General features: G+C 42.7%; 1 pseudogene; it reads right to left on the reverse strand.

Annotated features, from left to right (window-relative positions):
* Positions 1–13,397, reverse strand: part of LOC131313695 (nuclear pore complex protein NUP214-like) — a 43,725-nt pseudogene that overhangs the window by 7,252 nt on the left and 23,076 nt on the right.

Consider the following 13,397-nt stretch of genomic DNA (forward strand, 5'->3'; position numbering starts at 1 on the left):
AATTTCACTAGATGGGGGACACCATTGATCACCTCAACCTTCTCGTATTAAGGATGAGCTGATATTACATAAGCAAAAGGATACAATTTTGATACTTCCAAGGGGAGCCAATTGAGTCCACTTACTAAAAAGAACGGTGGAGTTTGCAACAAGCCTCCTATTTGTGTTTTGTTTTCCACTTTAATGGAATTTCATTTCTAGGAGAGAGAGAGAGAGAGAGAGAGAGAGAGAGAGAGAGTAGAATGCCAGTATAAGTATTACAAATCAGAATTTGACAGCACAAAGAAAGTAGAATGCCTAACCACGAACAGCTACAAGACCTAGTCTATACAAACACATGAAAAGATACAAAAAAGTGATCCAAAGAACTAACCTTCCACACTCTGCACCTGTTGAAAAGTGTCTCTATACCTTCCTCTAGCTCTAAAACGGAGCTTTCGTAGTGAACAGTGCAGGCATCCCTGAAACCACCTGGTCCTTCTATACATTCCAAAAGGGTTTCGAGTTCTTTGATCATTTCATCAACCTGAAAAATGTTCGATAATGAGAACAACGAAAATAGAAACATTCACATAATACATCTATGGCCGCTAAAGTATGCCTTTAGGCTTTGTTTGGAACTTAAGGAAAGAAAATAAGAGAAAATGATTATGGGAGAAATGAGATAGAAAGTGAGAGAAAAGTTGAACTTGGATTTGGAATTTTCCCCTCTTTTTTTAGAACCAAACAAGGGAAGGAAATTTTTAAAAAATTTCCCTTCCTTTCTACATCTTTCCACAAGTTCCAAACATTCGGATTTTTGACAAGTTTTTCAGGCTATGTTAGGACGACCGTATTCTAAGAAAAATATATGTGCAACAACAGATGCCATGGTTTCACTGCTTGGAACATACTCATCGCACTACAGAGTTCTTTAGGCTGATTATTCGACCTAATAACGCTGCTACTTAGCTATATTGACAACTTCCAATGAAAGTCTCTAAACAAAATACACCCATGCTTTTAAATAAGAGGCCATTTCCAGTCTCCTAGTCGAGATTGCTAGGATAGGTGGACTTAGACCATGCACAGTCTCAAAAGCATGTTGTCATGCTTGCAGCCTGGGTTGCCCTAGGAATGAGCCTCCTGTTTTCTTACAAATCAGGGTTCTTGTAACCTTGTAGGCCCCTCAACTCTACAGGAGTCATCTCAGAAATTCATGACTCTTGCAGGAGCACAGAAGCACTGAGCCAGAAAAGAACAAAGTAGACAGAACTCAATAGAGCTGCAAATAGGAAAAAGACCAAAAACAACACATGGTGACACCAGGAAAATACATACTCTTCAAAATGAAAAACAGAAAACAATTCTCCTACGTTGCCAAATTGTTTTGACAGCTGAGGCTCAGTATTCAGCAGCCTTGTCGGGGATGCAGCTCTGTAATTCTCTTTGTTAGGCTGAAATTTATCTTTGGAAGAGTTCACCGGTGCAAAATTCTGTTGGGATGACGACACTGAGCTACGAATGGCGGGCAGTGGATGGGCAATTACTGGCCCAGTTGAAGCGCTCTGTTCACCACTATAGGATGTTTTTACAGAAGAAGAGAACGCCGTTGATGAGCCAGGAGCTTGTTCTGCATGGGAAAAGTTTCCAAGTGGTACTCCAGGAAAATGTGCATTACTCGAATTTGTTCTGGAGGTGTCAGATCGATTACTCTGAATAGAACCAGGAGGAACAAATGAAAACCCTCCATCAGAGGTTACAGGAAAAGTATGCTTTGCATTCGATGTTGGACTTGATGGAGCACCCTTTAGGCTAGCTGATTCAAGATTTTCAGGTAACTCCTTACCTAAGTCAAAAGCTCTGGGAAGAGTTGTGGAAATGGACTGGCTGGACACATTAGATGAAAATTTTCCAGGAAAAGAAACAGGACTGGATCCACCTTCAGGAAGCTTCTTAGTTTCTTCCTTGCTGAAATCTATAACCACAGGCCCAGGTTCCTACAAATCAGAAGTCTTTGGAGACAAATGTCCAAAATATGGACCTTGAGAAGCAGAAAGCAGAGAATGTTGACCATCTTTATCTTGGTCTACCTTAGTTACAAGAAACTTCTGCTGCCCGAGGGTTTCAAGTCTCTCTGAATTCACTGGACGCATTGGTGCATTTGTCACAGGAATCCCATTACCTTCTTTGATGAGAAGTTCCTTCTTGTCTACTCCCTGAGATTGAAAACCCAAACCCACTTGCACACTTTTGGAAACCAAACCACCAGAAGTACTAGGCTTTCCATCTTCCGAAGGTACAAATGTAGGAGTATCATCTTCCTCATCAGAAAGCAGAGAGACGTTGTCAGGTGGAGCTGAAGGTCCTGCGACACTGTAGAAGAAATTGATTCACTACATCAGAGATCGTACAAACACAGGTTACACCATGGAAAAGATTTTTAGACTTGCATTACAAAAATCAGAGGCCAGCAGAGGCTATGAAGAAGAATTAGAGGCAGACAGAGTATATACACAATCTCATGGATTACCTGGCAACTTGGTACATAAAAAGCTTTCCGTCTAAAGAAAGACACAGAAGAATGCAAAAAGGTGAAAGTTCCTTATATTCAGCTCCAAGCTGGACTTCAACTTTCTCATTCTGAGAAATCCTGTCCACGCAGAGGCCCAGGACGATATTATCGTCACCATTTCCTGAAAAAGAAGGTGGGTGTTGTAGGAAAACATGAACTAACAAAATTAAAGCAATGGTCCAGAGATATGTAATCAATGAAACTACTTAGCAGCAAAAAAACAGAAAACAAGTTGTCATTAGTGTAAAGAGGAATCCCGTCAGACAAGCATTTTGCGGTTTTGGTAGTTGATGTGCATCAGATATACCTTTGTGTGGCAGAATCATCTGACATGAAATAACTTACCAGATGGATAACCTTAATGAAACTGGAATACATAATAATCAGGCAAACAATTACTAGCCTATAGAATGAGAGCAGAACTGTGTAAACCGTGTCCATCCTCAACCACTAAAAAGGGGGGGGGGGGGGGGGGGGGGTGGAAAAACAAGCTATTCACTTGTCAATAAGCTCCTCTACTTGTTTAAACAGCCAATAATTCCTTAAGCGCAAATCAACCATTTAAAGCAAAAATAACCAGATTCCATGTCCTCCTCCTCTGGCCAACTCCAGCCTTCCATCTACTTCTGAGTTTAGCCAGCCCCTTGGAGATACGCAAAGTAACTCCATACATGGACGAAAAAATATGTCTCAATGAAATAACAAAGAAACTGATCCATCAACTCAACTGCCTTCTCACATATGTTACACCTATGGGAAAATGACGGCCAAGGACGTGATTGATAATTAATACCCGCCAAGGACATTTTCAGCATTAACAAATGTTCTTAGCATGTCCTTGGTCGGTATTAATTATCAAAACACGTCCTGGACCGTAATTTTCCCTACACCCATTAGTGGTAATGTGCCCTAAAACAGTGAGATCATCCATCACAAGGGTCTTCACATCCAAAGATATCCCCAAACAAAATTATAACCTGGAGGGGCTTTCGAAGGTCACACTCCTCGCCCCTTCAATTGCTTGGTGAACAGATAAAGCATGTTGGTAGGCTAGAGAGCACCTTTTATTACAACCAGGCACCCACCCACAGAGAAAAACTACCCCCAAGTAAAAGGCATCAATCCTTAAATGCTCTTTCTCCCACTGTCATTCAACCTTTCAAAATTCCCTAAAAGCTAATATATCTCGGTTTTTTCCTTCCTATAAATTCAACCTTTCAAAATTCCCTAAAAGCTAATATATCTAGGTTTTTTCCTTCCTATAATATAGAAAAGGGGCAGAAAAGGCCATAATGATGTTGAGCAGCCAAAAGACATCATTCTTGGAATCTTTCTATTTTATTGTGTCATCTTTAAGAATCAAGAACCATGTTAAATACAATTCCAATCCATGCAACTCCTGTATCGCATGAGGCAGGAGTTACCCTTCAAGGAGCTGTTGTAAATAATCATGACCAAACTAACACGAAATAATGTTTAAAAAAAGCCCTACAATGAACAGAAGATGATCAGGACATCTTGGAAAGGTAGAAGGTTTAACGGACTGCGAGTGCCATAAGCCTGTACACAATCTGAATTTGAAAAACTATATTCGTGGCAGCATCAATGAATATTGAATATATCTTTTGAAAAAGAAGCATCAACCAACATACTAAGCATTCTAGATGACCAATATAATAATAGGTTTTAATACCTTGAAGGGCAATCTTTGGACACAGGGTATCTCTCACAATATCAATAACTGCAGCTTCCTTTCTATCATCCAGTGACCAACCGAACAATACAATGTGCTGATCTGTACTCTTTCGGTTAGCAGTAATGGCAAGCTCACTGTCATGTGAAAACACAGTGCATTAGCTAGGTACCATCTGTGCAGATTGAACAGGTTAAGTATCACAAGTAGTTGCTCCAAGTCCAAACTCAACTTGCATTGCAGGATAAAAAATAGCTACACCGCCAAAAAAAACCACATATATCACAAAACAAATAGTACACAAGCTAAAATATAGGAAAAAGTAAGCAAGGGCAAATGATCCCGAGAGTCTGATCGGAGTCCACAGGGACAGCAATCGAAGATGCAATGAATATATATGAATCCATGTTTGACAAAATTGATGCAAGCAGAAAAGAATCTTGAGCTGAAGTTGTTAGTTCTAGTCTTCTAGAAGAATCTTTTGGGAAGACAAAAACGAGTGAATAACTAATGATGGTCAATAAGATTTTAATTATCATTATTTAACATGGAGTGTACGATGGTTTGACCAGTGGCCTCTTATATAAAATATGAGATTGCAAATAAGGATATAGTTGAGCAACTTTCCACCTATAGGATGAGAGCTTCTATCTCTCAGTGGGAGCGGAAGTTTCCCCTGGGCCTCAATCCTAGGTTTTATCTTGGCCCTTCTTCCAACTGCTATGCCCTAGACCTCCACCCTCATCCCACGCCGCCATATCACCATGTTCAGACCCAAGCCTCCATAGCTCCAGCCTTCTTTTGTTTCATTCACCCACCCCCCAAATAAAACCCTTCTATCGTCCTTGCTCATATCTATCTCCCCTTGCCTTCGACCTTTCCCTTATCTCCACATGTAACCGAATTCAGTTTTGATTCTTTCGCCCCACATTCATAATTTCCCCTTCCTTCTTTGCCAGAATCCGAGAAAAGCTCCCTATTTGTCTAAGTTCTTTCTTGACCTAGTTACCGCCATTTTTCAACTTTTGATTTTGCCTCTTCGTCTCTCATTGGTGTTTGTCCCACATCGGTTAATTATCTCCTCCAAAACTAGCATATGAGCCTGGCGGCATCTCCCCTCATTGACAATTGGTTCTGAGTTGGATGCTTTAACATAGTATAAGAGCTAGGAATTTGTTAACCCTTGTTTGTACCATAACTGCAGTACTGTACCGTTGTTCGTCGGGATCCATGTGTTATGGATCATTTGTTTATCTCTCCAGGTGCGAGTAGGGGGTCGCATGTGCGGGGAAGTGTGGAGTTTCACATCAGTTAATATCTCCTCCAAAACTAGTACATGAGCTTTGGCGGCCTCTCCTCTCGTTATCAATTGGTTTCGAGTTGGATGCTTTAACATCCCTTAAATCACATAATGCGTAGGCTGGTGTGAGAGCGCGAGCATAGGAGTGAAAGCATCTTTCAAAAACCTCCCAAACAACTAAAATTCGCGAGTGCGTGGATTGACAGCGCTAGCACAGAGTGAGGATTGAGAGTGCGAGCGAAAGCCGTTTTGAAGGATTATGTGACTAAGCCCTTGGATATCTATGTCGGAGTTGGATGAGAGTGCCATAGATTTGCAAGAAACACCAGGTGAATCCGAAGACACGTTCGAAGTTGTCTTATTGTGAAGGTAATCTCGCAAAGGACCCATGACAAATGGGATTGTTTTGAATATTATGAAGATTGGTTTTTGATTTCCCGTTGGGTTGGTAACGTGTTTCTATGCCATTTCCTTATTGTGGAAGACAAGGATCACGTTCATAGAATAAATAGTTGTTTTCATGACCCTTTTTATGGTTTAGGTGCATGGTCTATGGACTCCCTATCACTATCATGACAAGAACAAATGCCGTTAAGGTAAACCTACTTGGGTTGAAGCTATAGAAAAAAAGGGAGGATTCTAAATCGTTACTGCTAAGAATCAAGGTCCCAGTTGATATTCTTAAGCCTTTGTTGAATGGATTCTTTTGCAAATGGCCAATGATGGGTAGTAAGTTGAGGTAAATGGATAGATATTCAGAACAAGAGAATATTCGAAGCATTGGCCATGATAAGGCTTGTGCAAATTTTTTTTTTTTGATAAGTAAATATTAATATTAAAGAAGGCTTTAAGGGAATGCCACCCGAATACAAAAAAAGGCCATCAAGACAAAAAAGCCCTATACACCACCAGTCGAAAAAAACAACTCAAACCACTCTAGAAAATGATCAAGGGAGGGATTACAATCTCCCTTGTCCCAACTATACAAACTACTAACCACAAAACTTTTAATTTTAAATAAAGGCTTCTCGACCCCTTCGAAACATCTCGAATTCCTCTCACGCCAAATAGTCCACATCAAACAAAGAGGGATCATAGCCCATACGCGCTTTCTCTACTTGCCCACTCTAGCACCCCTCCACATCTATGCCTTGGAGTTTGGGTCTATCCATAGAGTACTTGTGTGAGAAGATTGACCTAATGGAGGACAAAAGTGGCGCTGCTGAAGAAGAGGCAATCTCATCCTTAAACCGCAGAGCCATCTACACTGGTGCATGAGTACCACTCCCCAAATCAAACAACGCACCTGCTGCCAATGCGCTTCATTGACCAAAAAGGCTATAAAGCGGTGTAGTGTGTACATGCTAAGACACTCCAAAAATTCTGCCACGTATCAAATCTGGCATAAGGGACTACTCGTATACAATCACCCAGGGATAGTGCCCCTTGTTGTGCAAGGCATGCATTAATGGACCAGGTGGAAAAGATCGGCCATGTGGTGACCTCAATACCGGCAAAGACGAGACGTGCATGGATGATGAGAAAGCAAGAAAGGAGACTTTATTTACTAGGCCGACCTACATTGCAACCGAACCTCCTGAGTTTACTTTTGAGGAGGCATAGAGCCATGGCTAGATTAGGATATAGTTGGTGACTTGGTGGATTTTGCGTTTAGAGTTTTATATTTTTTCCCACTCTGAAATTGTAATGAGACTTCGAGTTTGCTTAGCCTTTTGACTCAGGGGCCGCTCCACCATGGTTTAGGGGGTTCAAGCAAACCCTCTGGATTCAAAAAATGCACCAAAATTTTACACTTTTTTGGCATATATTTTGATTTTTCTGATATTGTCTGTGCTAAATCATTAGTATAAAGCCAGAGTAAATTAAAAGTCACTTGAGTTTGTGAGTCAGTAGATAATATAGCTTAACAAAATTAAGTTAAGTAGGCCTGATAAATTTCAACCAACATAAATATCTTTATTTTTATTTTATGAAAAAAAAATTATACATTTTTATCACTGTTGAAGTAAAATTCTGTAGGCGCCTCTGCTTTGTTTGACTTGTAATATTTTAACTTTTAACGGTTAGTCCAACATAGTTGGGACTCTATGTTGGTTTCGGTACAATAATCTCTTAATTATAGTTCTTGTTCCTTCCATGATGTCCCTGATTTCGAATCGGATATATTCTAACAGGATAAATGGATCAAATGGGAACACTGCACGACAATTCTCAAAATCTCTATAATGCAGATGGTGCTAGTAATATGGAGCTAGCCCTCTCAGTGTAAGTGTCACCTCTAAGATGAATGATGTGATTTTGAGCCCACTAGGTGATGCTAAAATCGGAAAGGTAGGGCTTGGATCTAGTGTAAGGACCCGTAATTTCAGAAATTATTAAAAGGTTTATTAGATATTATAAATGAGGAAAATATGGAATTTGTTGAGTTTAAATGAGTTGGGGTTAATGTGATGAAATTGTTTGTAGTAGGGCGCAAATGCAATATGTGTTTATGTTGGTATATACATGTGTGGGTGTGTGTGTAGAGGAGTATTTTACTCCTCACACTTTCTCTCCATCTCCCAATCTCTCTCTCTCGGCACTCTCACTCTCTCCCACTCCATCACTCACAAATTCACTCCATAGCTCAAAACCCATGGCAAACAACCACCAATCCATCATCCAATCACGTTATTGAGCTTGAATCTCGGTGGGTTAAGCTTGGAACGACGTATTTCGGTTGATTCTTGGAGATTTGGGGATTCGAAGTTCTAGGGCTTGTTCGGGCTCTATCTTGTGCTTTCGATCTTTCAGGTAGGGATTTCTCACTCTCTTTATATGTTCTTGAGTTGATTGTGTGCCTAAATCATGCTCTAGTTGGTTGGATTTCGAAGTTATGCTCTTTCTTAATTTTCTGCAAATCGCGCACCGTAATGCAGTGGTACCAATACCTACTTTTTGAGGTACTGGTACCTTGATCTCTGATTGCTCACCGGATTGGTTTGGTACCGATACCTATATTTTGTGGTATCGGTACCCATGACTCAGAAAATTGTTTTGAACTTTGTCGGTCATTCGTCGATTGTGTTGATACCCAATCACTTCTAACACTCTCCCATCACATTCTAATCATCTCTAAACTTGATTGCTGACGTTCCAATGATTCGTTGTTCGTCCCCACTCTTTTGGCTCTCGTTGTGTAGAGTTCTAATATCACATGAAATGAGTATTATCCCAACACCTTGATTGCGTGTTCGTTTAACTATTAATGATATTATGAAATGATAAAATAGACAATGTGAACTCGTTGAACCATATGCGTGTTGATGAGATTGATTGTTAGAAAGAAGGATAGATAATCATACACATAACACGAGGACTTGACATTTGATGACATGTAGTACTGGGAGTAAATTGAGATAACGAGTTTGGAAACAAAATGGGAATATGAGTTGGTACGTGGGCCGTTTACTTATCATCCATGTCCCTCATTAACTACATTCTTGCAAACTAGAGTCCTAAAAACACTTAGGGCGTAATGCAATACAAATGAATCGAAATCGGATGTATGGAGTCACGAGTACCCAGAACTTGAGAATCGGATGTACGGGGTCATGAGCACTCGGAAAGTAAAAATGGATGTATGGGGTCACAAGCACCCGGAAATGTATTGTCGGTATATGGGGCCCTAAGACCCGGAAAATTTCTTAAGCTCACTATTCGGCATGTTAATAGAAGAAGAGCTACTTGAGCTCATAGTGGAGATCAACGGGAGATGTACGGGGTCCTTAAGACCCGGAATATAAGTCATTTAATGTAGAAGCATGCGAGATGGAGTTTGATCAATAAGGACACATAAAAGATGGCTAATAGATTGATTAATGACAAGTGAAGTGCCCCTTGAGTCTTGAGTTCCATTCATGAAGTTGCGTTAGTTGCATTCTCTTTTGTTGTCTCAGACTTCATTCTTTTATGTTCAAATCTTCTCATTTGCATATAAAGTTTGTAGAGATTTTTCTACTGGGCGCGTGTTTGCTCAACGCTTCATTTGTGAAGTGCTGTGCATGCATGTAAATCCGGAACAGTAGCATGGAGTGCTGTGCATGCATATATGGGAAATCTTTTGAAAGCTGACACGGGGAAGTTGCATTTGGCATTTTTGCGAAACTCTTTAGAAGATGTAATTGTAACTCTATTTTAGTTGTTATGTCAAACGGATAATTGTAAACTATTTAACTCCTCTAATCCTCTTTCATTTTTTGTAATTAAGTGTGATTGAGCCGATGTGCCATGGGTGAGAAAACCATTTTGGGGTATGATGTATGTAATTGTGAGACTTTTAATTATGAAAAGATATTTATACTTATGTTGAAAATCGAGGGCATGACATCTAGGAAGTAGGCATTAGGCTGTGGAAACATATGTGTAGAGCTGTTAAAAGCTTCTTCGATTAGGGGTACAATGTCAAAGATTTAAACTAGACAAATGTTATTCTTTTTCCTTGTGGCTATACGATATATCTTGCAACTGAATGCACCTTCTCCAAGAACCCCACCGGTGACCATCTCCTGAAGGAGCAAGGCGTCCTCCACAAAGTTCACCTCCAGGAAGAGCATGCCTCCTCCACAAGGTTCATTCCCAGGAGGAGCATGCCTCATCCACAAGGTTCACCTCCAGGAGGAGCATGCCTCCTCCACAAGATTCACCTCCAGGAGGAGCATGCTTCCTCCATAAAGTTCACCTCCAGGAGGAGCATGCCTCCTCCACAATATCCACCATAAGGAGGAACGGACCTCCTCCACAATGTTCACCTCCGGGAGGAGCAAGGTCTCCTCCACGAACCTTGCCTCCGCCGAAGCAAGTTTCCTCCACGAACTCCGCCCCCGGAGGAGCAAGGCCTCCTCCAAGAACTCTCCACCCGCAGAGGAGTGAGGTCACCTCCGGGCACCTCACCTCCTACTTAACATTTTGAAGACTCCACGAATACTTAAAGGCGACTCTATACACCATCCTAGGCCGGGAGCAGGGCCTAGGTACCTCACTCGGGACCTAAGGAGGAATGTGGTTTGGAGGCTAAAGCAAGGGGTTTGTCAAGGAGGACGAGCTTGCCTCCGGCGAGCTCTAACTTAACCGGTCCTAGAGAGAGAGGGGGCATTGACCGCCATCTGACATCTCGGAAGAAGTATCATACCTACCACCTGGCGCCTCGGAGCCCGTATCATACCTCGCTTGACTCGGCAGATGATACGGGTCTCCATGTATCACCAAAATAGCCTCTGCCGGTTCCTCGGTTACAGGCTCCGATGCCTGACTTGGAACTAAAAGAGGAAAGGAGGCCAACCTCCACTCTGTCCACCAATGGGGAGGAGCCTTACACCTGGCTCTCCCCCATCTACAAGGCTCATATAAAAGACAAGCATTCAACAAGCATTCAAGACAGACCTAACACACACCCACTCTCCACTGCCATCCCTCTCTCTCTCTAAGTCCGCCCCGAGTTCTCTCCTCCTCCACCTCCGGCGGTCTCTAGCACCATTGTAGCAACCGCCATATACCCGGAGGGCGACCTCAGGTACTCTTCCCACTCCTACCTCCCACATTCCTAAGTATTGTATCCACCATCTCTCAATATGGACCGATTAACCTGTGTGTAGACACCCCATTCTGGACTGTCCAGATAACGTTATTTGTCGATCTTTTATTTCCCCAATGATGATTTTGGTCGAAAATAGTCTAAGGACGAGGGTGTGTTTGAGCTTTGAGCGTCCCAAACCCCTTTCAAACCCCTTTCAAACCCTTCAAACCAGAGCCAAACGGCCCCAGCAAAACCCAACTGGCATACGCCAGTGCCTTGGAGGCGTACGCCAGTTATCTGCCACGTGTCAGTCATCGACCGTTGACCCAGTTAAAAGTGGCGCACGCCAATCAATGTGTGGCGCACGCCAGTCAAACCCAGTCAAATCAACTTTATTCAGCCACATGGACGAGACTTTTGTGCCACCCTGACGTCGGCCACAGTAGCCCCTGATGATTATATCGGCCAGGCCCGCTCCCCCTCTCTCCTACACCCCCCATCAACTAGTCCCATGCATTTAATGCATGGGAAAGCTCCAACCTTGCCCCAACCAGCCAAACAAGGCCTTGGTCCCAGACTGATCTCAGTCTCTCTCCCCTATAAATACCCCCCTTGCATTCATTTGCAAGGGGTTGGCCTCATTAAGAAGTAGAAACTCTCTCCTTCTTCCTTTCTTGCTCTCTATCCCTTTTTCTTCCATTGAAAGAGAAAAGAAAACAGCCCACTTCCACACACCCTGCTGACATCCAGTCACCATCTAAGCTTCCATCTCCAAGCTTTAAAGTTCAATACCACCCTCAATCCTCAAACAAAAGGTATACCACCTTTGCGTCCCTTTCTGTTTTTGGCCCCTGAGGGGAACCAGTGAGGCCCAGGCTAGTAAGTAATACTAGTCCTGGCCTCAAGCTGGCAAAATACGACAAACGTATGAGGTGATACATGGCGCACGCCAGTAACCATATGCCGTACGCCAGTCATGGTAGTACGAGCACTACTGGCGTGGGGATCATGGACTACCATTTCTGTCGTTTTATCTTCCTGTTAGTCACCCTTGCATGCTAAACAACCAGTTTATCGCTTTCTGTATATTTAGAACTGTTTAGATGTAGTAGTTAATACTCGCTTCTTATCTGCTTAAAAGGCCCCTGGGATCCTTCTGGTCATGCTCCAGAGCCCAGATGATGCAAAAGCCAAGCACTGGATTAGGGTTTAACGTGCGTACGACAGTCCATGACTGGTGTACGGCAGTTAAAGCTAGGATCCAGTGGCTGGCCTTTGCATCTTAGTTCAGTCTTGGCCTCCTTTCTGTCCCCACATTGTTTAGGGGGTTTCTTGTCTATTTTCATGGCTTCAAGCCATCTCATCTGTCTGTAAATGTATATATCCTGCTTATTTAACTGCATGGTTTGTCCTGGGTGTGCGCTGGTCCTTTTCCAGAGCCCAGAGGGTTGCAAACAAGGACTGTGAAACCAGATGAGTGGAGTACGCCAGTCTCCCCGTGGCGTGCGCAGGTCATATCAACATGCAGTGGCTCGGCCAGTGCGTGCTGGTAGAAATTGCTCACGCCCTTGCGAGGCAGCGTATTGCAATTTGTCCAGTTTGCTCAGTGCTTGTTCTCAATCTATATTTTAGCATTGCAATCAAGCCATTCATAAGCATTTTTGTCATAAATCACAACTTGTTAAAGTTTTAATCCCCATTAACTGTTCCCCCGCCCTAACTGGCTAAAAAAATGATCAAATGAGAGAAAAATGCAAGCGCTTTTACAAAATGCCCGAGTAGAGACCGATCTCCGGATTGGGCGAGAGGGGTGCCATAAAACCCTTCCCCTCTCGTAACCTGGCTCCCGAACCTCAGATATCGAAGGTGACGACGGACCTGTCTATGCCTTTTTCAAACTCAAACAAACGTGGCAAACGTTTTCGAGTTCGGTTCCTTGGGTGTTCTTACCGCTAAAACCCGAGTGGCGACTCTGAATCGAGGCGTTTCGCCGCGCTTTTCCAACAAAAAGGGCCGCACCCAATTTTACAAACAAAATTTCCGGTGGCGCGTGCCCACAACGTGGCAAACATTTTTCGAGTTCGGTTCCTTGGGTGCTCTCACCGCTAAAACCCGAGTGGCGACTCTGAATCGAGGCGTTTCGCCGCGCTCTTCCCAACAAAAAGGGCCGCACCCAATTTTACAAAGCAAAATTTCCGGGGCGCGTGCCCACACTGTGTAATTTAGCCTTCACGAGATAGAATTCGAAACAAAACCTTCTCAAAATGGTAGGGGT

The sequence above is a fragment of the Rhododendron vialii genome, chromosome 13a (genome assembly GCF_030253575.1).
Source record: "Rhododendron vialii isolate Sample 1 chromosome 13a, ASM3025357v1".
NCBI lineage: Eukaryota > Viridiplantae > Streptophyta > Magnoliopsida > Ericales > Ericaceae > Rhododendron > Rhododendron vialii.